This window comes from Desmodus rotundus, chromosome 12, assembly GCF_022682495.2.
Source record: "Desmodus rotundus isolate HL8 chromosome 12, HLdesRot8A.1, whole genome shotgun sequence".
Lineage (NCBI taxonomy): Eukaryota > Metazoa > Chordata > Mammalia > Chiroptera > Phyllostomidae > Desmodus > Desmodus rotundus.
The window spans coordinates 10,946,672-10,968,246 of NC_071398.1; the positions used below are offsets into that span (position 1 = coordinate 10,946,672).

General features: G+C 44.7%; 1 protein-coding gene across 1 annotated transcript in view; it reads right to left on the reverse strand.

Moving 5' to 3' along the window:
* The window catches only part of CDH8 (cadherin 8), a 334,727-nt gene extending 325,803 nt beyond the window's left edge, over positions 1-8,924 (reverse strand). Inside the window, exon 1 of the mRNA XM_024551526.3 lies at positions 8,181-8,924. The gene's annotated coding sequence lies outside the window, so the exon portion shown is untranslated. The remainder of the gene's footprint in view (positions 1-8,180) is intronic.
* Between the last annotated feature and the right edge of the window lie 12,651 nt (positions 8,925-21,575).

Consider the following 21,575-nt stretch of genomic DNA (forward strand, 5'->3'; position numbering starts at 1 on the left):
CCCCAGCCACAATCCTTCTGATTGTGTTCTCCTAAGCATCAGACCGTCTCCTTACCCAGCTGTGTCTGTCTACCCCAAAGCATATCATTTGCCAAACTAACCCCCGTCAGATCGATTTTGCTCAGTTACTGACATGCGCCTCTTTTTCTGCCAGGAGCATTTGTTTCTTTAAGTTCTATAATTATTGGCCATCTTGGCAACAATAAATAAATAAATCCCTTCTCTTTTTGATAAATAAATCCCAAGATGGAGTCGGGACCTTCTTGGGCCATTGAAGCTTTTCTAAAATTCCCAGGTGTTTCAGAAGGGGGAAACATGCAAAGTCTAAAAGGTCAAAATAAGGTCCCTTTCCCAGAGTTATAGAGCTGGGCCTTTATTTATAAAAACTTTCTTAAAATCATAAGGTTAGTTAAGTTATTGAAGATAAATCTATTGGGTTAAACTTGCTTAAAGCAGAACTGTATTGAGATCATTTCAAGAAGATGAGAGGAAGTCAAAGCTCATCAAAGGTAGGGCAGTGCCTGGAAGGCATTGGTCAAAGCCACTTTAAGCCCCTCCTTCTTCGTTGAAAAGCCACACCCTTTGCTGACTTTAAATCACCTGCTCAAGGTGGAATAGTCAGAGACGGAAAGAGTGAAAAGAATTTATACTGCCTATTTGTTGGAAGAGGCCGTGGAGAGAATGGGACCATCAGTGACCATCCAGCTGGACCAGGGCAATCACAGGAGGCTCTTTACCCCATCCTGGTCCTTGGAATGTAGGTTCTGCCCACCGTTCCTACTCTAGGAGCCACTCAAGAATAGAACCTGGAGAGAGCAATGCACTGTTGAGACCATCTAGACTGAACATGGTACTGGACCCCATCGAGGCCTCTATGTAAACTTTTAAGATTCTCCCGGGAGGGTGCAGAGAGCAACTTGTCTGTGGCTGCCCAAGTCAAACTCCTTATGTAAGTTCCCTTGCTTATTAAAACCACCACCTATCAATGTGGAGCGACTGGCCCCTTTCTCCAGTCTCCTTGCCCTCTGTGTATGGGGCCACTTTCGAATCTCATCTGGAGAACTCCAGAGGTTGCAAGATTGCAAGTCAGTAACACCCTTCAAACCATGGCAACCAATAGGAGTCAATCTTATTCTTACCAAGTTTATCACACAGGTGAACTGTGGGGAGCTCCCAGGCACAGTGGTTAAGAACATTGACTTTGGACTCAGACAGAAGTAGTCTAGAATCACAGTTCCATCATTGGTAACATAGGTAACCAAGGCAAATTTATTCCAGTTGTGGCAGAGAAAGAAACCAATGCTCTGTATTTAATACCATCTAACTGAAAAGATTGCAGGAAAAAATGAAACAAGATAAGGTATGTAAAACTCTTTGTCAGAAATAATAGTATTTATGGGATGTTACATGTGCTTAACAAAGAATCTTAACTGATTTTATAAAATGACTTTATTTCAATTTCTTGCTGTGTTCTATGTAGATAAATAATAAATAAAATAATCTTTTCCCAACCCTTGATTTTAAAATGAATGGCATGCAACAAGTTAGGTATAAATAAAATAACATTTCACAAATAGCTTTCCCTACCTGCTCCTAACATACAATTAACGACTTCTAATAGTTTTCTTAGGCCTCTAAAGGGTAGTATTTTTACACCCCCCCACCCCGGTCAACCCAGTCTCTCTTTTTGATACAAGACGTGGCACTGCCCATCACGATCTTCTCCCGAGAAGGCCAAGGGCAAGAAATGCACATCCACACCAGAGCTGTTCACTGTCAACTGAGTTATAACAACTCATGGAAAAACACAACCTGGTACTTTTCTTCCACAAGAAAAATTCCCTTGCATTGCATTGTCACCTACATTTCTGTGAGACTGGGCGAGTGGAGTGTCCCAATTAATGCAAAGAAGAGGCCGAGGTGATCTCTAAACACTTCTCAGAAGGGAGCTCAGCAAAGATAATGCCAGTGAGAGATTTGATTCACATAGTACTCAACAAAGTATTCAACAAACTTTCTCCATGTATCTCAAGGAGTTTCGGCAGAACGGATGATCTTTAGAAACTAGGAGCTGTCCCTTCTTGCTGCAGAAGGATGGAAATGCTTACAGTCAGGTCTATCACCGAGCCAGGGCTGCAGAGTCTGTAAGAGGGAGGCTGCCGTGCAGCCGGGTACCCAGCACAGTAAGTCCTGGCTCCGCCCATTAGACTACACTGGGCAGTAGCCACCTTGCAAGGGCACCATCCCATCACTCTCTCACATCGCAGATTTGGTAGCTTACACGCCACCCACTGACACTGTTCCCACGAACTACAGACACAGACGATGGGCTAGACAAGCAGCCAAAGAGCAAGCAATCATCGTTTGACAAAAATATTCCTGAGACTTCTCAAAGCACACAGAGTTCATGAAAATTGACTAGGCTGCTTATACAGATTGGAAAAAAGTAGACTATCTTCAGCTACAGTATGTGAGAGAAACTCAAAGGCAGGTATGTTTTACTACAATAAAAATAGACACCATTTTTTTCTATTTCCGAGAATCCCCATTTTGAAGATGGACCTATTCGGACAGAGAAAAGTTAAACTCTGTTTGCCAAGCTGGAACGGCAGTAAACTGACTACTAGAGAGGATGGTGTGCTCTTGTGGGTGTTCCATCAACTTCGGAGATGAGGCTGCACGCACAAGGAAGCGAAGCGGCCCCTACGGTGTTTGCACCATTCCTCGTCTGCATATTTTATGGTTTTTGTGTCTCACATCCAGAATCAAATAATCATATTTGATGCATTCCTCTCTCTAGGAGGGAACAATGCCTGGAAAATATTATTCTTCTTGCTAATAGCACATCAATATACTTTGATAATATTTTCACTTAATGATATACATAGAAAGGATTAAAAAGATTCCACTCACTATTTTTTGCAAGATAGTCAAATTGCTTAAAATATCAGTAGACACGTCCACAAAAGCACCTTACCATGAAATGAATTATATACATATATGTATTTTTTTTTCCCTGTGTGCATATGTGAGGGCCAGGTACCTTGCTGATTAAGAGCAGTACATAGGAGAGTAGAATTATCTTCTAAGATACCCAGACTCGCAATTAACAAGAGGGTAATATGAACTGGTCCATTTAAATAAAAAGTGTATTAACGAAAGAAAGAAAAGAAGTGAACAAAGAAAGGAGATAAAAAGTACGTTTCTCTTGGTAATTTTTTTAAACATCCCCCACAAGGAAACGGAGCGGACCCTTTTCCACAGGCAACACTACCATGATTAGAGCAGTTTTTTCCAATGAAATATAACCTTGCGTCACACACGGTTTAACAGCATGCTTGATGCAAGTCTAGTTTGGGAGGCATTCTCACTGTTACAAAGATGACTCATGTCACTTTTATATCCCCCTATCATTTAAAAGTGATTTCAAAGGAAGAAAAATATACTTTGTGAAACATGAATAAAGTCGATTTTCTTTTTAAGAGAGAGACATTCTGTCTAAAAATAAACTCAGGACAATTTACAAAGCGTCTGTAGAGAAGATTGAAGTAGATCATTACAATATTGGACTTTGGATATGATCGTATCCTGCCCTCCTCTCCCTTTTACTGAGAATGCACCCTCTTTGCTAATGGCAAATGCATCAAATAAACATTTACTGAGCACCAACTCTGAGCTTAGCCCTCAACCAACCGACCATCATGCTAATGTCTGCAGTTGTCTCTGGCAGCAAAGGTAGCCAAGGAAAGAATTCAAAGGTTCTAAATACAAACATTATTCTTTGATGATGCTTTTCCAAAGAGATACCCCCAAATCAGATCTATATATTCTGCCTACTAATAAAACTGAAAGGAAAAGACTTCTAAAACCAAGAAGATGGATGATATTTACAAGAGGGAATAGCATATGATGTAAAACTTTGGAAGTAAAAGCTTGGGATTTGATCAGAACGAGGAACTGTACTGGCCTTGGCACTTTGCCGTGAAGTGCTGAGGGAGATTCACTTTGCGGCAACCCAGGGGAGAAGCAGCTATAGGGCATCCTTTGAACTTCTTTTTTTTTTTTCTGACCTTTTGAAGTTGCCAGGTTCAACTAATTTTCTACTCATGGTTACATCTGAAGTGGGTCCCAGAGGCAGGAACCGAGAGTTCAGCAGAAATCTATTGGTTATCACAACGTCCATGGGAATGAAATGAGAGAGGACCAATATTATAGCTCTTGGGTTGATTAAGCCTCACTAAATCAGATGACAGCCTCAGTACATCAAAATATTATTCTATTTCACAAGTATATACACTGATAACATGCCCACACCACAAACAGATACATTGATTTTAAAGAGACTGGCCGGTATACAAATTCAAGAGCCAGGAGGGCAAATCAAACAATCTAAGGCAGATGAAGTGGCAAAGAAACATGATAAAAAAAAAAAATCTCATACTTGAACCAATAAATGAGTTAGTTATCTGGACACATTTTCAGGCTTTCTGGAAGTTGTGTGTGTGTGTGTGTGCACTAGAATCAGCCATGGTTTCATTCCACGCTCCGGAGGAAGTGTGTAACACACCAAAGTTAGGAGCCTATTCCTAAACTGAAAAGCAAAGTTAGTCCATTTCAGCTGTGAATGCCAACAGTGCTGAAATCTACATTTTTTTCTGCTTCTCTAGATATTGTAAGAAATATAAAATGACTGAAACCAGCAGCACCACCGAGCACAGTTAATTTCACAAGAAAGTCTCGGGACCTTATATTACCTCGATAATTAAAAGGCTGCTCTGGTTCTATCGGGCCCTGGATTTGTCAACCACAAAACTTGGCCGATATGTACATGGAAGGTCATTTTACCCAGGAAAAGCTTCTGGTTTTGCATGGAAAATTTGCTCAAACTGGAATGTTGATAAAGCATACAGTGTGCCACCTTGAGTAGAAAAATAAAGATTACTATTTTTCTTTAAAGCATTAGTAAGTTTTCCTGAACAGCTGATGAAATGTGGAGTCTAACTTTCCGCTATGTGCTTGCTCTTTTTCCTCACCAATAAACAGTGAAAGGAACCTAGAAAGCAAAGCCCAGAGGTACAATTTCTCGAATGGAATCATGACTCCCTCGTTCTTTGGAGTTTCCTGGTTTTGCTCCAACAGTCTGATGCTTCCTGGGAACCAGGAGTGTCAGCACTTAAGTAGTTGACAAGGAAAGGGTGTGTCATGGGTATATTCATACTACAGTCTTTAAAAATGCTTTCTCAAGTGGTTTATAGCAATCCTGATGAGCATAGTTTATGGGTTTTGTTTGTTTGTGTTTGTTTTTGAGCCAGCATACCACCATTGGCTACTTAAAGAGTGCTCTTTAAGGGGTTGCTTTGGAGGGCTACTGACCAGAGTTCTGCATAATACCCCAATAAAGTTATTTTTCAGGTTAAAGACTTCCCTCTAGAGTTGATATGTGCACAGCGGGGTCCTCCTAGTGAGGGCTACAGCTAAATTCATAACACCATCCAGAACTCATGAAATGCATCCCAGATACCAAAAATGTAGCCCAAAAAGGCTGGAGTGTTGGGTGGAGAGACGTGCCTCACTGGAATCTTGAGAGCTTTAGGAGATTGCAGGTTGTTAAAATGAAGCATTGATCTTTAAGAGGAATAATTGGAAATACAAGGTCCAGGTTGCAAGGGAGAAAGATTCAAAAGTTTAGGTGGTAGCATCTCTGCACAGATTTCAGAAAACATGAGCCTGTGTGTTCAAAACATCTGGCCTATCGGGGACGGTCACGAGACACCGGACACTCGGGCGGGTGGCGCGGGGCACAGAAGAGCCACCGAACAACCCCGACTGCAGAGACCAACCCTCGGAGTCGCCAGGGAGCCTCTTCCCTCTGTTTTCACAACAGATCCTCTCAAGTCCAAGCCCTCTTCAGAGCCCAGAAAATAATACATCAGAGATGATTCAAAACCCTGCAACTGCTCCAGCAAGGATGGCTAATGTGACCGCGCACTTCTAATGGGCTCAAGTAGAATGATGGAATATTATTGGTAGTATTCTTATTGAATAAGAGGGATAGCCCTACAATTCCTCTCCACCACAGAGCTCCGGAAAGTGGAAAAACATGTCTGGACGTGATGATTATGGAGAACTCCCTTCGAGTGGGGGAAAAAAAATGTAAGCCTCAGAGAACATTCTTCAATGGTATCAGGTCTCTCATTAGAGAAATCTCTCTCTCTCTCTCTCTCTCTCTCTCTCTCTCTCTCTCACACACACACACACACACACACACACACACACACTCACACACACTCACACACACTCACGCGCCCCAGACAAAACCCCTGCTAAAGTGGACAGGCAGACGAAGGCAGTAGCCGGGCAGCAATCTCAGCGGTGTTTAGCATGAACGATGGGGCTCGTTTTGCATGCAGAGAGGTACAGCGGTGAGGCTGAATGGATGGAAAATCCCACTCGCCGATCTTACATAAATATCTCTTTCCCACCTAGAGTTTTCCAGTTGAAAAGCGCCTATAATGGAGCCGCAGGTGACAGCCCGGGGAGGGCTGTTAACCATGGAGATGGCTGAGAGGAGTGCTGAAAAGAGGACAGGCGCGTCCAAAGGGCCCCAACCGAACCCAGTCCCTCCTCTGGGCTCTGCGACCTCACGGAAGTCAGAGAGCAGTGCTCTCGCCTACCTTCTCCCGCGTCCCCTTCATCCCACTGTCAGCTCGCGAGTACTGAGAAGCCGGGTGGAGAAAGCAGCCGGTGATCCCTTTAGCAGCTCGGGCGCGCTAAGGGATCGCCGGCTCGTGCCTCTTAAAGAGGAAACTCTCGTGGAATCTTCAGGAAAGGGTGGTAAAGTTGAAAGGTCCTTGTCTCCCTCCCGCTCGCCCGATTACAAGCTCCAGCCTTTAATTGGAGCTAAAGTGAGCAGCTGCCAGCCCGACTTTCCATTGCAGACTAATGTTGTGCGTTTGCAACAATAAACAATTAATGTTGTTTGATTTCTTACATTTAGCAACCCAAGCAAACAGCTGCCATCTCCGCTCGCGGAAGCAAAGGGCTAGTCCTGGACTTGCCGCCGGCTCTGTGCCTGCGGGGAAGGGTCGACCACCAGGAAACTTTGAGGTTGCGGCCAGATTGGGGAGGGGAAGGCTTTGGTCTTGGGGAGGGAAAGGGCGGAGGAAAATGTGGATACCTGTTGGCATCACCGTTGGAGGCGGCAGGTTTTCACTGTCTCCCAACCTCGGCTGGAGCGTAGGAGAACGGGAGTAGGTCCCTTAGGAACCTGTTACGCGCTGGCAGAACCCAGGCGAGAGCCCTCTCTTCCTCCGGTCCTGCGAGGGGCGCGCCCACACCCCCCCGCCAAGGGTTGGCGGATAGGAGCAGTGAGATGACAGAAAGCGCAGCTCAAGCTCTGCAGGCGCCGGGGCGGGGAAGGGGGGGCAGGGACCGAGGAGTCCCCCGCTTTGGGGGCCTCCGTAAGCTCAGTCTCGCCGCCTGAGAAAGGACCTTGCCTGAGGGTCTTGCTTGGGTGCGGGGCAGCGTCTGGGAGATTGCAGAGCCGCGGGGCGGCGCGGGATCCCGCAAGTTTGCAGCCGAAACCGCGCCTCCCTGGCTGGAGCAGCCACTTGTGGGAAAGCCTGGCGCTGGGGTTCTGGCTGCTGAGTCGTGATCCGCAGCCCCACCGCGGGGGTGGCCCTCCCTCTCCTCGGGGGTGGAGAGATGCAGCAAACCAGAGAGAGGGCACCCCATTCCCCTTCCCTCCTTTCCTCGCCGTCTCTCACCGGCCTCCCCACCAGCGGCAGGTGCTTCCCATTCACCACGCAGCCCCCGCAGTGAAGGCGCGCGGCTGCAGCTGCGCCTGCCTGGGTCGAGGGGCGGCGGAATCGCCGGGCCACCGAAAGGAGGGAGACCCGCAGGAAAACTGGAGGGGCACGGCCTGCTTTGCTAATCCCCAGGATCGACTGCCACAGAGGTTTGCAAAAATCGTCAGGCAAGACTTGAGGCGCCCAATTGGTCTTGCATGTCAGGAAAGAAGATCCAGCACAGCCCGCCGCCTGGACTGGGAACCCGCATCCACCATCTGAGCCGAAGGAGGCGCGCAAGGTGTCCGAAGGGGCATGGGAATTCCTACAAGAAACGGTCCCTTCTGGGTCCCCGGGGCATGGCGAAAAACGGGGGAAAGGGGGATCACTTACTCTTGTGTGGCTGCCTCCGCGCTGGCGAATTTCAAGCCTCTTGGTTCACAAATGGCTGGAGGGACTCGGGGTTGGTTCCCGAGGGCGGCGAGCACCTAATGGTCCCCGCGCGCTGGGCAGGTGCCTCCGGATTCCGTTCATGCCTCTAGGAGCTGCGGGGCTGGGCGCGGAGACGCAGAGCGGGCGCGCTGGGCTCTGGGTGTCCGCAGCCCCAAGTGGAGCGGCTGGGTGGACGCTACCGTCTGTGCGCAAACCGGCGACGGAGGACGAGCTTCGAGGAGGCAGGGAGATTCCAAATAAATCCTCTAAATCTGGGCTGAGCGCTCCGGCGTGCGAGCCCGCCTGCCTGCCAAATGTAACTGTGAAGTGATGTGGAAAAGTGAACCGGGTGCCTCCCCTGACGGATCTCATTGGGCAGAGCGCAGAGGCAGGTCTACCACTTGGAAATTCGTGTAAGCAGTCCCCCTCCCCGCCCCCTCCCAGCCTCCCCCTTCGCTCGTGGCTCCTCGGCTCTCCCCCTTACCAAGTGGGCGCACAACTTTTAGCTGCTCGCGACCAAGCCCGCCCCGCGCGTCTCCGCAGCCAGAGGAGGCGGCGGGTGGAGATGCGCCCTTCCGTGCAGTGCGCGCAGACCGCGGAGGGCCAAGCTCCCAGCTAAGAGGCTGGCAGACGCTAAAAGGATGCGGAGGAGGTACCCGAGAGCTTAGTGTCTCGAGGCTTACCTGAGCTTTGGGGCTTGCGTTAGCTTAAAAAGCGTGACCCACAACTGTTCTCCGGGGGGGGGGGGGGGGTAGAGGGCGCACAGGCCAGTGGGGTCTCGTGGGTAGCTTATCTCCTTGTTATTCCAAGAGCGTCTTTCGAACAGAGTGGGGTGTTTGTAAGACCGCTGTCTTCTACTCAGAAGATATGGGTTTAGAGGCCGAGTGTCACAGTCTTGAGGGTGGAGCGCATTCCTGATGTCTCCAGGCTTCTACTGCTTTGTAGCGATGAGACGAGGGAGAGCAGAGGGGTGCGCAATAAGGTGGGAAAAGGGGAGCAGAACTTGCTTGGGAATAAAGGGAGGCATCGCTAAAGGTCTCCTCACTGTGTCCTGCCTCCAGATTTCTGCGTAGGCATCAGGCGTGCGGCAACTCAGCCTCCATCCAGAGATGCCCTGTCTGTGGCTCCTTCAAATCCTCTGATGGACCCTACTCTGATCTTGAGAAATGGCCATCCTCGGGGAGAGCTGGTGTGAGAAGAAGGGATCATACATTAGGAGGTCCCTTTTCTGCTTATCACTGAGGCTAATATGTGGAAATGTTATCATCCACTGTGATCATCGTTTAATAAGATTAGTAAAAAAAAAAAAAGAAAAAAAGATAAAGTAATCCTTACTTTTTTGTTTAACTCCCTCTATAGAAAAGCCCAAAGGAGTCCATTCCCTGGGCCTTAGAAGTGCTTTCTGAGGAAGGGTTTTACCATCTGGGGACAGAGCCCAAGCAGATGGAGAAAAGAGTGCAGAGGACCAGACACAAGGTCTGCAGAGCTTGTGCTGTCTGACTCAAATTAATGAGAGAGTGAGCAGAATGAGCACATAGACACAATATGCTTATAATATACATGCAGATTTGACATTTCGTGTGTGTGTGTGTGTGCTGAGTCTAACATCCCATTGTGAAATGTTGAAAAGAATATTGGCTCTCGGTCTCATCTCTGTTTCACATTCTAGCTGTCATGGACAAGAAACTTAGGGAGTGATTTCGGAGAGGGAGGGCTGAAGAGAACCGGGAGGTACTTTTTTTCTCCCCAGGCAGTCACTAAATAACTGTTTGTTCTTTCCACAGACGCTGCGCTTCCTCGGTATTCAGGAATTGGCTAATTCAGGCTTGAAAAAAGAACAGCCATCAAACCTCAATCACAATGTAACTGCTGCTAGCCCGGGCAGTCCCAAGTGGACAAAGAAAGAAATCCCATCTTGGGTTGGGCTTCATTTCCAGGCATTCACTTTTACTTTTTTTAATTTTCTTTATTTCTGTTGTGGATACTATTTGCAGATGTCCCCCACCCCCACCCCAGTTAGCTTCTGCCCCCTCCTCCCAGCCTCTCATTTGCACTTTAAACAACTGGCCTGAACCTTTCCTTGGGGCACCTTCTTCCCTCAGTGAGAACTAAAGAAAAGCTTGTTTGTTGCTGAAGGCTGGGTATTGTCACGGATAACAAACTCATCCCCAGAGGAAGCCAGAATGGCAGAGATAGACAATATCCTCAAATCTCATTTTCTTAAAGGGTGAAAAAAAACCACCCTATTTTGACAAAGTGAAGAGAGTCAGAACCCAATGGCTTTCCGTACCTGGGGTTAGGATGAGTATGTTTTGACTCACCTTGTCCTCAGCTACTCTGAGAGCAGTTACAGACATAGTCATTGAGGTTTGGCCAACTAGAATTCACTGTAGTCCCCTCTCCCCTGCTGATCTCTGCTCAAAGCACCGCAGTAGGAATTTCCTACTCCTTTCCTCCTGATTCTTAGGAGAGGTCTGGATGATTAAGCAGTGTGAAAGAGGATTAAGATAATGTAATAAAGCCCTATAAGGATATTCCTAAAATAATCAGGGATGCTGAAAGACAAGGCATTTGCCTCTTTAACAATTCCACCCACGCCTAATAAGATGCAGCGTAATGTCACAATGGTGAGAGCCTAACTCCTTAAGAAAGTGTTTTCTTTTCAGCATCCTTTCCAGGGCTACAGGCTTCCAGCAGGAAGGGGGTTGTGTTGTGAAGGCTTTTTGGAATGGACACTGAAATTGCTTGTGTTGTGGAGCCTTTGGGGAGAGGAGAGGGGCTTATCTGAATGGTCAGGAGTATAATCTGATAAAGAGTTGAGGGTGGGGTGGAGAGCACCGCATCCAGAATACCCTTCGCTGACTAAGACACAGAGTAGCATGAGGCAAGGGTTCCCCAGCCTGGGTTTCATGACAGGCAGACAATTTTGCAGAGGAGTCTACAGCAATTGAATGAGATGGAGAGGCACTCTAGTAGTAAAAGACACTACTTTTTCACCATGGGCTGGATTTTTGCTATCATTTTGACTTTCGGAGACAGTCAATGAAGCGACTGGTTAATTAGAGAGTAGGGTATCAGAAGGCTTACAGGAAGTAGAGGCCTGGGAGGTGTAGAAGAGCTAGGGAGACTCCAACTTCTACAGGTTGAGCAGGGAATGGTAGAATAGAACATGATTATTTGCTGCATTAGACTTCAATTTTTTTTCTCCTCTTCTTCAGGACATGCTTAGAAACTAAAATAATCTTTAAAAATCCCCAAACAAAAATAAAATGTGTTTACCATAGTATGATCACTGAGAAATTTGAGATTTATTAGTTGCTTCCAAATTTAGACTAACTCATTCATTCATTCATTCATTCATTCCTGGAATAGCTCCTACACATAAAAAGTTGAGGAGTCAGGATTCCGTGAACAAAGGGATTTCATAATGTGATACCTGCCAAGGGTATTTGAAAATAAGAGTTGAAATAAAAACTTTAAGACTGTAAAATATGGAGATGGCCAAAACATAAATGTTACACCAATTAATATGTAATATTTTAGGGAAATTCAGTCCTGTTTTTACATTTTATGTTAAGGAATCCTAATAAAGAAATCTAAAAACAACCATGTCCTTTTTCTTTTTGGGGAGGGTGGGGGTCTAAGTAATATATTACAACTGTGGCATTAGACAAAAGAAAGTTTAAAATGTTATTTTCAACTCCAATTGTATAAGGATGAAAAAAATTCAGAAAGCAGCCTAAAGAACTTTGTCAATGTTTGAATAAATTTAGGAAAGTTTCTTTTTTTAAGTTTTAGAGTTTGTTTCAAACCAGTTGTTTTTTTCTCCTTAAACTCATAAACAGATGTGATGCGTTACATGAGTGTGAGCAAACCTAGTGTGTCTCCCACTTGGACCAGGTCCTGCCTCCCTATGCTCAGGGGATTTGCTAGAAATTAAATTCTCGTGCCTTGCATCTGTCTAGGGCTGAGAATCCTGGGTTTGTAACAAATGCTCCAGGGGACTCTGTTAAACTGTAAGAAACTATTGCCTTATGTATTGCTTTGTTTGTTTTTTCCTGATGATACCTATCTATGTATTTATGAGAAAGATAAAGAATATTCTGAAACAAAAAACTATCTTTTAAAAAAATAAAATAAAGGAAAGCATATGCACACTAAATTTATCATGTGGTGACTTCACCAAGTTTAGGGATTTGAAAGACTGAACTGATTTCTTTGGAAGTGGTTATGGCTTCTTAGGCTGTAAACATCGGTGAGCTGGCCATTCAGAGTGTGATGCTCTACACTTTGTGGCTGCTGGTTTTGGCTGTCCCTGAACTTAGGCCTGGATCTCTTAATATTGACTGTAATTACTAATCTGGAGCTGGCCATTATATTTTCAGTAAATGGAGGTGTAAACACTTGTGAAAACCACATCTGTGCTGAGAGCCTTTTGGAGAAGGTTTTAAAAATGGCATTATCTCCCATCTTCCCAGGTGCTAGAAAAGAGATAAGCTCTGATTCAGCTTCCACACAGAAACTGGGGGAGGGAAGAGGGGCAGTGGATTCATTGAAGGGACTGGTACAAAGCTATCAAATAAGCCAGCCCAGGTTTTGTGGACTACTCACTTAGCATTTTCACTTTCTCTTTTCAGATAGAGAAGAGCAGTTTGATTAAAATTTCAGACCCCTCTTGTTTTAAAATGGGAGCCATGAAGATGGAAAAAAAAAAAAAAAGGAATTCACATTGTGTTTTTAAAAAAAAAGAAAGAGGAAGAAAGGGGAAAGGGGAGTTTCTCCTCCCTCCCCCCTGAAATACTACAAGTTTCACGTATCAGATTGTATTCAATATTAAAACCTAGTAATTCAATCTCATTGATGTTAAGTCTGATTGAGGAGATCGCCAGCATTTGGGAATTTGCACACGTATACTCCCGTATCATTACGCGTGTACAGGGGCATACAGGTGCACGGGTGGAAAAGCCCTACGGGGACCTCTTATGACGCCTAAAATAGAGTGTACAGTGCTGATAGTTGTTATCAAGTTGGCGATTCCAGGGAAGACGGCTAAATAGGCATTCGACAAATGCTCCAAGAAGTTGAAAGGAAATCGCATTCCTGAGAATGTGAGCAGAATTTCTTTATTAGTCCAAGCGGCGTAATGCTACCTAAGGAGTGTTTTTGTTTGCTCGATTATTAAAGCTACGCTGCCGCCGTGTGAACGAACCCTGCACGGCTTTTCGGATGCCCCTGCAGCCTGCCTCGGCCGGCCACCAGTCCCGCTGAAGTGGCGGTGGAGGCGATTTCTCTGCTACCTCAAGTGCCCTCTAGCGTGCAATATATGCGCAGGTTGCTCTGTGCAAGGAGGTGGAGAGAAAAAGAAGCGTCCTTCCAATCGCTGTCTTCATTCCTGAATCGCTCGGCGTTTCCTTCTCGCCTTCCTCCAAGGGGTCCTTTCCACAGAAGTGTTTTGCAAAACAAAAACGGTGCCGTTGCTTTTGCATGAAAAACGAATCATTCATTGACTAAACTGGGAAACAAACGCGCTAATCCTTTCTCCGGGGTTTCTTCTGCACATTCATCACCACTTTCCAAAAGTTTTCATGCACTCCAGTAATCAGGCAAATCAAAAGAAGGTAAGTTGCTCCCTAGGAGGAAATTCCGTTTTGTTCCTCACTCACCGCAGCCCAGCTAGAAGATGCAGATTGAGTAACCTCTCTCTGGGTTTCAGCTTGTGTCTCCATGAAACTGCCTGATACTTCTCTCTTGCCTCAGGGGGGTGGTATGAGGCCTAATGGAGGTTTCTAAAAAATTTCAGTTCCTCGGATACAATTTGATAGACAGCTGAACCTGCCTTTTCATCTTGTATCTACTAAGAGGGTTTCAAACATTCTTAGGTAGTTAATAGGGGAACTATGGGCAGGATCTGTATCCTCATAAACTGGTCAGTCAAACGACTGTACTGTAAATAGGGGATTTGCTCAAGAGACATAGAATGGTCGGAAATGAGAGGGAGCATTTGGGGAAGGAAATGTCTCTGTGTGAATAATACTGCTTAATAGTTAAGGCGAAATTCCTACAAGACCTATATCTGGGCATATCTCCCTAAATTTTAAAGCAAGCTAATAATAACAGAAGGTAATTTTACTCGCCCAAATGCCACCCACTAAACACTTAGTCTCTGAGAGAGAAGGAGATACCTATAAACAAAGTTGTGCATTGGCGTCCATTCAGGTGGGAAGATATCTAAACACCTGTTATGCAACTGAGAGATTTATTTACTAATAATATGATTACCACGCAGCACTGTTTTGCCAATACACTTATTGCTATGAAGTTTTAATGGGTAAGTAAAGAGGGAGGCAAGTTAACATAATACACTCCATTAGTTTCTTTACATATAGTGTCTTTTTAATTAGTGAGGTGCTAAAGTCTATGGCCTTACCACCCTGAATGCACCTGATCTCATCTAATTATTGAGGTGCTATCAGTGGAAAGGCTACTGCTGGTATTCTTTAAAGTATGAGAAAACTGAGGCTCGGAGAAGTTAAGTGATTTACACAATGATACACAGTTAATAAGTTAAAGAGTGCAATTTAAACTCAGCATTCCCAATGTTACATATATAACCCAGTACTGCCTCTCACTGTTAAAATTCTACTAACTATCATAACCTACTTTTAAAATAACATTATCTCATTATCAAAGAGACTCATGCATTGCAGTTCCAAATGAACTAAACATTATGTGTTCTCAAACAGAATCAGAATTCCTTCATTGCATGTGGTGTTATAAATATGAACCTGATTCCATGGCTAACCAACTAAATCAAACTCTCCAAGGAGAATTAGGAGAATTCCATTAGTTTCTTTACATATAGTGTCTTTTTTAAAAACAGACAAGGTGGTTCTGATTCAGCATAACAAACACCATCCTGGAGCCCACGTGAGGATATGAAGCCAAATGGACTCCAAGGCCTTGTGGAACTCCTCAGCCCTGGAGTCCAAGGGGAAGGCAGCCTTCTGCTATTACTGTGTGGGTCTGTATAGCCCTTCATATATCTCCAAGTACATCTGCTCTCTTATTTGATCCTTGCAATAATCGTGTGAGGAGAGGAGATGTATTATTTCCTTGGTGTTATAGAGTTACAAGCTTTTAGAGCCGAAAGGGTCCTTAGAGATCGGCTGGTTCAACCTCTTCATTTTATAGAAAAAGAATTGGGTAAGGCTCTTGACTTCTGAGCCTAAGGTAACATGACTAACTTTTGGAAAAAACAAAAAACAAAAAGAAAACAGGACCAGATCCTAGGTCATTTTAAGTCAGGTTGCCACTTGTCCCCACAAATACAGCCCAGTAAGAACACATTAAGCTAACAACCTGAGTAGTCTTCAAAGTCTGAACTCAGGAGAACAGGGGGTGAGAGGGGACGGGTGAAGAAAAAACATCGTTCCGGTACTCAGATCCAAATGAATGCAGTCTCAAAAAGGTCTTCTTGCATTGGCTGGTGAGATTGCATTTACGTCCTTCACCTAGCATCTGCTCAGCCTCATATGCCTTGTCGTGGTTGAATCATTTCAGTACTCTGGAGCCTGGCTCACTCATGCAGCTCCAGAGACCCCTCCCAAGCAATCTTGTGTGCTGCATATTTTGGAGAGGGGAGTATTGGGAAATTGGAGGAAGACAACAACATCAGAAAAAAATAATTGTGCCGTCATATTCTCTGATGTACCCCACATGTTTTCTGCCCCATACATGTCCTCTTCCCATAAGAAACCCAAATAGAAACCACTCCTTTCACATGGAGATAAGACTGACTCTTGTATTCTCCAAAAGCAGCAAAAAACAAATGCACGTGGCTTGCCAAAATGAGGGAGCCTGTTGAATTGTGCCCTTCTTCTTTCTAGCCTAATGCTATTCTGGCTTTCTTCCCTCAAATTATCTCCTTTTGCCTGAGCAGGGAACACCTTAATTTTTCACCAGGTTGTATTCTTTCCTGAAATTCCATAAGACATACGATCACTTTCCTGGAATAAAACGTGATGATAAATGGCTCGAGCAGTTGTAGGTATTCTTATTATGGGATGTTGAACATCCTTCTAGGGCTCTGCAGGCATTGCCTGGCCTTTGTTATTTCATTTATTCTCCACAATACCTTCCTAATTTTTTCAGATGAAGGAACTATGAAGGGAAATGTAGTTTCCTTCTCTGAATCCCAGTGAGGCCTCTTTTCATCTCTCCACTATCATTTCACAGCATAATCTATTTGCCCTGTAGGCATTAGCCAAACAGACCTTTCTCAGTCTTTTGAAAACGTTCACTTCCTTATTTGGGGGTAGGAGGCGTGAGGCCTGCAAGATAAAAACAAAGCATTTGGAGTCATTTACATGTGGTTTCAAGTCCTGGCTGAACACATGCCTTGTTCTGTAAATCACACCGGCTGGCTGGTTCACCACTTGGATAACCACTCCCAGTCTCATCCATTCTCTGTGGATAAGGTATTTAGGCTTTGGTGGACTGTTGAACTCATAGGGTTTTTTTTTAATTAAAAGAAGCAATGAAAGAAGCAATGTCTAGTTTTCAGTACATGTTAGTTTCTTCTCAGGTGAGTCCATCAACACCCACCTAAAAAGAGCAGATGGCCAGAACATGGATCTTTGGAGAAATCCCTACAGTGAGGCCACTCTTAATTGTGCAATCCTGTCCTGTGGCCACACAGGACATTGAGTCAATTAGCCCTTGGAATGGTATCACCCACTGTTCTCCACCACCCTCCAAGCCCCAGGCAAGCCAGCCTTTCGCCTTCAAAGCATCACTTTCTCAACAGCTTATACCTTGCACACACAATTGCATTCCTTTCTGAGGCTAAAAGTGTGCTTTTTCTTATTTTGTCTGCTCCCCCTCACCCCTTCATTAATAAGAGGCTTACAGCAGCTAATGTTAAAAGGAAGCCGGCTTCAGTCTCAAGATCTGATAACAATATATGAATTAATATTTTGCATTTAACGATGTAAAGAAGAAATCATAAGATCTGAAGGCATAAATGAGAGAGAAAAAGGTGAGGGCCAAAATTCTTCTGGAAGGAGAGTTCTTCTCTGGGGAAGCAGGCTGTGGTATCAGTTTTAAGTCAGGCAGGTGCTGGAAGTCAGACAATGCTAAGCACGAGCCATTAGGCTTCATACTCATGTTCAAAACATTTGGTAGGTGAGCCCTTGGCCAGCTGAGGGCTTCAGAGAAGGAGCTACCTGCCACACTCATTTTCCCGTCAATGAACTCTGTTGGAAAATTCTCACTTATCCAACTATCTGGAAGTCATGGACCTTGGAGACTAGAATGTGACCAGCCTACACAAGGGAAGGTCTCAGGGAAAGAAATCTGGACCCAGAAATGCCTGAGTAGAGGCTGTAAGAAGATACGGCTCCTCTAGAGACATTCTCAGAACCTGACTTTACATAGAAAGAACACAGTTTATATATGTGTATACACAGTATATATGTGTGTATATATGTATATGTATATATGTGTATGTGTATGTGTATTGTGCTACTGGTAATTTTAGAGAAGCCCGACACCCATGAGGTGCTCATTGGAATTGCCGCTGGTTTTAACTCCTGCTCTGGGGATGCAGTTGGGATCGGTTTGTTGAACAGACCCTGAGCATACAGAAATGGCTTTCTTCCTCTCTCAAGATACTTCTCAACAGGTAGTGACTATTGTATCTTTCCAGATGGATCACAGATATGACTTACGCTCTTAAGTCTTCACTCATGTGCCCCCAGGTGTGATATACCTGTTACTCCTTGCACACCTCTGTAGCTTGCGACAGAACACTGCTCTATCACCTTACGTTTATCTGCCTACCACCCTAACTAGATTGACCCTGAGCTCCTTGAAAGCAGAGACTGTATCGTCCTATCTGCGTTATCCCCAACGTAGCTCAAAGCCTGATATATTGTGGATGCCGAAGAATTGCATTATCTAAGGCAATGAACAAATACATATGACTGCAAAGATAACTACGGTATTATTGTCAATAGCTAGCCAGAAATAGACCTAGATTTGGAATCAGAAAAATCAGATGGCCCAGCAGATTGGTGTGGGAAACTCAACAAACAGAACAGATTTCGCTGGAAAGGAGAGAAGGAGAGAAGACGATGGCGCAACAAAGGAAAAAGAAACACAACCAGGAAACTCACTCTCCAAGGACAGAAGTAGAACAGTAAAGATAACGCACAATTGAAAAGAAATTAAAGATTCCTCCAACTGACACAATTAAGAGTGAATATCAAGAAATACCTCAGATCCCAAATGGCGATTTGCATAATAGAGTAGTAATACTTGTGGAAATAATCATTCTAATGACACCAAGTATTAATGAGAATTCATCAGCTCTTTAGGGCCTCAAAAGTTGCCATCTCGGTGTTTACAAAGCAATTCACAGGCGGAAAGTAAGTGACCCCCCAGGCACAGTGCACTGTTTCTGTAGCTTTAGATTCTCACACAGGGAGCCCCGCCCCAAAGGGGAAGCTTGGAGTCAGATTCCCAGCATCTTCACTCTGGAGGAAGGAGTGACCTTCTTTCTCCAGAGCAAGGAGTTTCCTTGAAGATCTGGGAGAAGTGTTTCGTTCATTTATTTTAGAATCCCCCATAGCACAGAAGAAATGCTCCATAAATTTTTGTTGATTTACCATCTCATATCTACCACACAGCAAGCTGCAAGATACACAGATGGTGTCCAGTGCCCCAGTATTTCAGATGAGGAAACCCGAAACAGATAGTCAGAGTTGGAGCTAGGAAACCAGTCTGAAATGTTTGAACACACTGGCTCTCTTTTTTTTTTTAAAGCTTTGACTTACTTATTTTTAGAGAGAGAGAAAGGGAAGGAGAAACAGAGGGAGAGAAACATCAAGTTGAGAAACATCCATTGGTTGCCTCTTGCTCCTGCCGGCCTGACTGGGGACCCAACCCATACCCCAGGCAACCTTTCGCTTTGTGGGATGATGCCCAGCCGACTGAGCCACACCGGTCAGGGCACACATTACCTTTTTCTACTTTGCCTCACTACTGTCTAGAAAGATCACCAAGGTCACACTGCTTATTCATTACTTCTCTTCTGTTAGGAATTCTAAGAGTGCACATTCCTTTAGCATTCAGTGAGAGGACCGGAGAAATCTCATGCCAAAGCCACAGCTTCTCATGCTTTGTAAAAATCAAGGGCTAGACTTGGCACTGAGTCAGTCTTGAGCACCTAAAGTACTCCTTCAAATAGTGAAGTGATGGAAAACAGGGAAGGCATTTTGCATCTGGATGTAAAAATCCATGTGTATTCTCAGGGAAAAGGAAACCATGCATTTCTGATTAATTTGCACTTAAATCAATGAAGTGTTTTGGAAAAGATATCTGATATTCAAGAAGCCTTTAAAAAGAGCCTAATGAGACTTTAAAGCTGTTTTTGCCTTAAGAAAGAAACTTCCTTTTCCCCTAAGATCTTACACCCAAGTGATGTGATTTCAAAGTCTTATTTATGAACAGAATCTTATGGCTCTCAAAATCTTTCCCCTTTTCCCTACCCAGAGGTAGTGAACCTTTATTTTATTATATTATGAATATTTTTTCATTTATCTGTCTGTGGTAGGCAAGGAGGATGGGCCAGATATAGAAGGTCACCAGGATGGAATGCCTTGGCTGCCTAGCAACGGGCAAAACTGGGAAAACAAGGACCTCCCTCCTAGGGTGACTTTTCCTCCCCTTGCATATTGCTGGTCTTGTGTAGATCCTTTGACATTTCCTCTCACTGGTCATGTGGTTCAGACCCTCCTTTGACCTTTCCTCTCCTGGCATGTTGCTGGTCAGGAAGCTTAGGTCCTCTCAGAGGGGCAACATCCAAGGGGGCTGGAGAACAGCCCTTAAGCACTGAACTCCCAGGACAGTGAGGTTCTGAGTTGCATCTGATACAACTAGGCCTCAGTTGCATTTCAGCTCCAGGCCCAGAAAAGCAGCAAAACCCGACAAGCAATACCACAGCTAACATCAGGACCAGCTGCACTGACTCACCACCCTCTGCCCTGGTGCCAGCCAATCAGTGGAGACCAAGACCCTGAAAGGACACACCTGGAAAGCTGATGAATATTCAATTGAGATCCTCCTCTGAGGGATCCTCTTAAAATCTCCACCCTTAAAATCCCTTAAGATGGAAGACCCAGTGCACTCTCCCTCCAGGGAGCACGCCTGCACCTTTCTGCTGCTCCCTGTCTTCTTCCCCACTCCAGGTGCATTACCTTCCTCCTTCCTAAGCTGCAAGGGCCCTTCTTTTGCCTCTGTAACTCATTTCCTGAACCCATTTCTTCTAAGGCTCACTTTTGCTACCTCTGTGACTGTCTAAATGTTCTCTTATAGTTTGAGTCTTGACTCTGAATTTTTTCCTAGCCGGAGCTCAAGTACGGAGGTTGCTGAACCAAGGTCTGGTCCGACTCCACAGGTCTAACACCTGGTGGTGTTCTCACTGCACCCAACATGTCTATCTGTTTATTCTGCCAGTGTAGCTTTTAATAGCACAGACAGATATACTTGAGGAAGCTGTCACAATATTAGATGTGATTTCCTCAGGACTACAAACGCCTCAGAGTGTTCTAGAAAAACAAGGGGTGGCTTGCACACGTTAGAAAGGACTTTTGAGTGAAGAAAGGATATGTGGGCTTGAAATGAATGGAGCCTTAATGCTTGTCGAATAGACAGGATGAACGCACACACTGTATTGAGGGTTCAGGGAAACTAGAGTTAATTGAGCAACGAGTATACGCTGGCATTTTTACAGAACACTACTCCACGTAGCCCTCCCAACTGTTTGGAAATGCAGTTAAGATCACCTCCATTTCTCAGCTAAAGACTGAAACTGAAAGCACTTGCACCTTTGGCTTTCCAAACCTGTTAGGGGGCCCCAGCGTTTGTCACGCTGCAGGTAGGCACCCTGTGGTGATTTCTGGTGGAACACAGACACAGAAAATAAATACCATTGGATCTCAGGGTGGGAGAGTTACTTGCTTTTCAATTCTCTTTCAACCCTCTGATTATGTCAAGAGAGAACAGTTCAGTTGCCTTCCAGGGCCGATCTCTCTAAACAGAATGCTCGCCTCGGGCTCAGAGCCGTAAGCGTAACCCAAGTGCCCGGTTAGAAGGTTAAAAACGTTGTTTGTATTCATTCATTGTATTTTCAAGTTTATCTTATATTAATGGCAAGTGAAAATAATTTTCTTATTTTTAGGTACAGCTATAAGTTCCCTTTGAAAACAAATGTTTACATTCTTAAAGAAGTGAGTCGATTAAAAAATTACATCATACAGATGGCATACAGCCTTTTCAAAAAGAACACTCACACAA